Source organism: Zingiber officinale, chromosome 1B (genome assembly GCF_018446385.1).
Source record: "Zingiber officinale cultivar Zhangliang chromosome 1B, Zo_v1.1, whole genome shotgun sequence".
Classification (NCBI taxonomy): domain Eukaryota; kingdom Viridiplantae; phylum Streptophyta; class Magnoliopsida; order Zingiberales; family Zingiberaceae; genus Zingiber; species Zingiber officinale.
In genome coordinates this window covers 126,390,850-126,396,441 of record NC_055986.1, presented here as the reverse complement: position 1 = coordinate 126,396,441, position 5,592 = coordinate 126,390,850, and positions in this window count along the sequence as shown.

Below are 5,592 nucleotides of genomic sequence, written 5' to 3'. Positions count from 1 at the left end.
TAATCAAGCTATAAGTCGAGAAAGGTTTGAGTTTATTTGTGCAGGGCAATTCACCCCCTTTTGCCGGCTGCAAGCTGTTAGATTATATAATTAGAATTATTCGTTTATAGTCTTGAGGGCAATTTAGTCTTTTATCTTTTTAATTTAGGGTTTAGGTTTTTTGATAATTTACTATATAAGACTTTGTACTATTTATTTTCTAACAACTCTTTTTTTGGATTCATCAATAAAGATGACTACTTTTCTTTGACATCAATTTCTACATGGTATCCCCCCTCAAATAGGATATATACCATATCCTATTTCCTAGTCGAGATCTTCTAGGTGGCAAAGCTCGACTTCTACAGCAATGTGATCTTGGAGGCCACTAATGAATATTTTCACTTCTTGTTCTGAGGTTAAGGAATTGTCGGGCGCTACTTGGAATTCCGTTCTATTTCTCCTATACAAAAATTTGTACAAGTACAGAACTTTTCCTAGCAACCCATGTGCTTTTCAGAAGTTAAACTTGGATTGTAAACAAAACTTAATATTATTAATCCAAGTTCAACCCATGTGTTCATCAAAAGTTAAACCATATTACAGAAGTTGATTAAATATCTATTTCAAGGATTGACTTCCAGGTCATTGGCGAGGCACTCGTCCTTCTTGGGTATGAGATCATCCACCACTTTCTAGACAAAACCTTTCAAAGAAATTGAATATTTAAGCTCCTTACAGTAAACCCTAGGTTTAACTACAGAGACCTCAATCTAAGCATAAGATTGCTAGCCTCTTGTGTTGGTATTTCAGGATCCATACAAAGGAAAACTAAACTAGTACACAGCAGAAACAATTAGCTAGTTATACCTTTCTTTGTATCTTAAAGACCTCCTGATCTTTTGCTGTATTCCTCTCCTCCTCTTGGACGTCGTGTGGGTGACAATCTTCCAAGACAACACCGCCCGAACCACTTCAATTGCCTCCAAGACTTTTGGCCACCAAAGGGATGCTAGAATAGGAAGCCTCCTTCTCTTCTTCTTCTCCTCCAAAAATTCGGCCACAAGAAGATGGAGCCTCTTGATGCCGCTAGCCCTTGGTAAAGGAAACAAGGGGAGAATAGAGAGGAAAGAGGGTCGGCCACACAAGGGAATAGAAGATAGAGCTTAGGTTGTGTTCTACCATAAGGCACCATCTACCTCTCTTTTATAATCCTTGGTGAATGCAAAAAAAAAAGGAAAGATTTAAAATTAAAACCTTCCTTTCAATTCCTATTATGTGTGGCCGACCCTTATTTGGACAATCAATTAAGGAAAAATTTTAAATTAAAATCTCTCTTTTAAACCATTGCGGATGGCTACAAAAAGGAAAGATTTTAAAATTAAAATATCTCTTTTAAATCCCTTTGTGGATGGCTATAAAAGGAAAGTTTAAAAAATTAAAATATCTCTTTTAAATCCCTTGGAGGATGGCTATAAAAGGAAAGATTTTAAAATTAAAATCTCTCTTTTAAATCCCTTGGAGGATGGCTATAAAAGGAAAGATTTTAAAATTAAAATCTCTCTTTTAAATCCCTTGGAGGATGACTATAAAAGGAAAGATTTTAAAAAAAAAAATTTAAAACTCCCTTTTTTAATTCCTTGTGGTCGGCCCCTTGCTTGGGCACCAAGCAAGGCTTGGCCGGCCACCTCTTGGGCTCCAAGCAAAGCTTGACCGACCTTTGCTTGGGCACCAAGCAAGGATGTGGTCGACCCATTACTTGGGTAAGAAGTGGACTCGGTTGGATACGAGGCTTTATACATAGAGGCTACAATAGGGACCTAGAGGAGGAATTGACTTTGGCCTCCTGATGAGCTTGAGCTTCCTGTGTTCGACCCGAACACCCAACCCAAGTTCATCAATAATAACTCATACTACTAAAGAGTTATTATTGAACTACCGCACCAATCCCATATTATATTATGGGCTCATTCTTATCATGAGTGCGTTAATCTCCCTGTGTTTAAGATATCGAATGTCCATTAATTAAATGAGTTACTGACAACTCACTTAATTAACATCTAGCTCTAAAAGTAGTACCACCCAACTTCATTGTCATGTTGGACTAAGTCCACCTACATGGTTTACATGATAAATCTTATGAGCTCCTCAAGGGGACATCATTAACCTAGATAACTAGGATACAATTTCCTTCTATAATCAACAACACACCATATAAATAATATTATTTCCCAACTTATCGGGTCTGTTGATTTAACGAATAAATCTCACCCATTGATAAATTAAAGAAATAAATACTAAGTATATGTGATTGTTATTATATCGGGATTAAGAGTATGCACATCCATAATAACAGAGGTTCTGTTCTTTTATGCAGTCAGTATAAAAGGAACAACCTCAAATGATCCTGCTCAATACACATATAGTGTACTAGTATAATTTAATAGTCTAGATAAACTAATACCAAATTACACTACAACCATTCCAATGGTTTGTCCCAATCCATCTTGGTTGTGAGCTACTATTTATAATTTATAAGGAACTGATAACATGACCTTCTGTGTGACACCACACACCTGTCGGTTGCTACTCGGAATATCGTACTGGTTCCCTTGTACAAAAATTTTGTGCAAGTCCCGAACCGTTCCTAACAACCTATTGTATTCTTTAGAAATTAAATTTGGAATCGCAAACAGAACTTAACATTATTGATTCCAAATTCAACTTATCTGTTCTTAGAGGTTTAGACTTGGATCGCAAACGATGCTTAACATTATTAATCCAAATCCACCCATGTTACAAAATTGATTAAATATTTATTTTAAAGATCGACTTCCAGGTTAAACATAGCGAGGCACTAGACTTTCTTGGGTATGAGATCATCCACCACTTCCTAGACAAAACCTTTCAACGAAATTCAATATTTAATCTCCTTATAGTAACCTTAGGTTTAACCATTAAGAACAATCGAATCACAAGATCAAAAAACAAAAGAAACACAAAATTGAAACATAAAATCGATTGCCTAGAATCGTTAGCCTCTTGTGTTTGGTAATTCAAAATCCATACAAAGAAAACTAGTATGATGCGGAATAAGACAACTAGTTATATCTTTCTTTGTTAACAAAAACCTCTTGATCTTCTATTGTATTCCTCTCCTTCTCTTGGACGTCGTGTGGGCGATGATCTACCAAGAAGAAATCCACCAAAGCCTTCTTCTCTTCCTCCAAGCTTCGTCCACCAAAGGGATCTAGACAAGAGGGCCTCCTTTCTCTTCTTCTTCTCCTCCTCCTAGTAACCGACCACCAAAGCTCCTAGTAGACTTGATGCCGCCGGCCACAATGTGGAAAACAAAAGGAGAAGAGAGAAAGGAAGAGGGTCGGCCACCAAAGGAAAAGAGAGAGGAACAATAGAATAGAAGTTGTGTCTCATGAAGGCACCCTTCACCTCTCTTTTATAATCCTTGGTGAATCCAAAAAAGGAAAGTTTTATAACAAAAAATAAAACTTCCTTTTCTATTCATGGCATGGTCGGCCACATGGTCGACCACCTCTTACAAACAAGGAATGATTTTAAACAAAAATTAAAATCTCTCTTTTAAATTATCCCTTTTGTGGTTAGCTATAAAAGGAATATTTTATAAATTAAAATTTCTCTCTTTTAAATCCTTTTATGGATATCTATAAAAGATAAGATTTTTAAAAATAAAACTCCTTTTATATCATGGTTACAAAAAAGGAAAGTTTTCTTAAAAATTAAAATCTTTCTTTTAACATTATAGGCATCTACAAATAAGGAAAGATATATAATCTCTCTTTTAATCCTTTGTAGAAAATCTATAAAAGGAAATATTTTAAAATTAAAAACTCTCTTTTAAAACTATGTGGATAAAAATATAAAAAGAAAAATTTTATCAAAATTTTATTTTTAATAAAATTCCCTTTCCTTTCCTTACTTGGCCGGCCACTTGATTGGGCACCAAGTAAGGCTTGGCCGACCCTAGCTTGAGCTCCAAGCTTGGCTTGGCCGACCCCTTGCTTGGGCTCCAAGCAAGGATAGGGGCCGACCCCTAGCATGGGCTAAGAGGCTAGGCTTTGGGTGGATATAAGACTATATATAAGAGGCTACAATAGGGACCGAGAGGAGAAATTGATTTTGGTCTCCCGATGAGCTTGTGCTTCACGTGTTCGCCCCGAACACCCAACTCGAGTTCATCAATAATAACTGATACCACTAAAGAGCTACTATTGAACTACCATACCAATCTCAAATTACATTATTGACTCCTTCTTATTATGAGTGTGTTAATCTCCCTGTGTTTAAGATATCGAATGCCCACTAATTAAATGAGTTACTGGCAACTCACTTAATTAATATCTAGCTCCAAGAGTAGTACCACTCAACCTTATTGCCATGTCGGGCTAAGTCCACCTGTAGGGTTTACATGACAATCTTTATGAGCTCCTCAAGGGGACATCATCAACCTAGATTACTAGGACACAGTTTCATTCTATAATCAACAACACACCATATAAATAATATCATTTCCGAACTTATCGGCCTATTGATTTAACGAGCTAAATCATACCCTTTGATAAATTAAAGAAGTAAATATTAAATATATGTGCTTGTTATTATATCATGATTAAGAGTACACACTTCTATAATAACAGAGGTCTTGTTCTTTTTAAAGAGTCAGTATAAAAAGAAACTACCTCAAATGGTCCTGCTCAATACACTCATAGTGTACTAGTGTAATTTATTAGTCAAGATAAACTAATACCTAATTACACTATAACCACTCCAATGGTTTGTCCCATTCCATCTTGGTTGTGAGTAACTGTTTATAATTTATAAGGAACTGATAACATGAACTTTTATGTGTCTCCTCACACCATGTTATCTACAATATAAATTAAATAGACAACTACACTTAGCATAAATGTAGACATTTGACCAATGAGATTCTTATTTCTAAATAAATGTTTATACAAAAGGCTAGACTTTTAGTATACATTTCAACAATCTTCCACTTATATTAAAAGACTATGCTGCCATCTGATTCCCAATCCCTCAACATGCCCATCAAAAGCTCTTGCCTTAAGGGTCTTAGTGAAAGGATCATCCTGGTTATCATCTGATGCAATCTAGGAGACAACAACTTCTCCTTGTTATATGATGTCTCGTATTGGGTGGTATTTACACTCTATGTGTTTACTTGCCTTATGAGCTCGTGATTCCTTCGAGTTTGCTACTGCACCAATAATTTTGGGCAAACCAAGAATCACATCTAAGTCTATCATGAAGTTACTGAGTCATTTAGCTTCTATGGCTACCTCTGAGGCTACCACATACTCTACTTCCATGGTGGAGTCTGAAACATATTTCTGCTTAACACTCCTCCATGCTATGGCTCCACCTCCTTAAGTAAACACATAGCCTGATGTAGACTTACTATCGTCCCTATCTGATTGGAAGTCAGAATCCGTGTAACCCACAGGGAGCAAATCATCTGTTTGGTATACCAACATATAATCTCTAGTCCTTCTCAGGTACTTTAATATATGCTTTACAGCAGTTTAATGTCTCTATCCTGGATTACTTTGATATCTG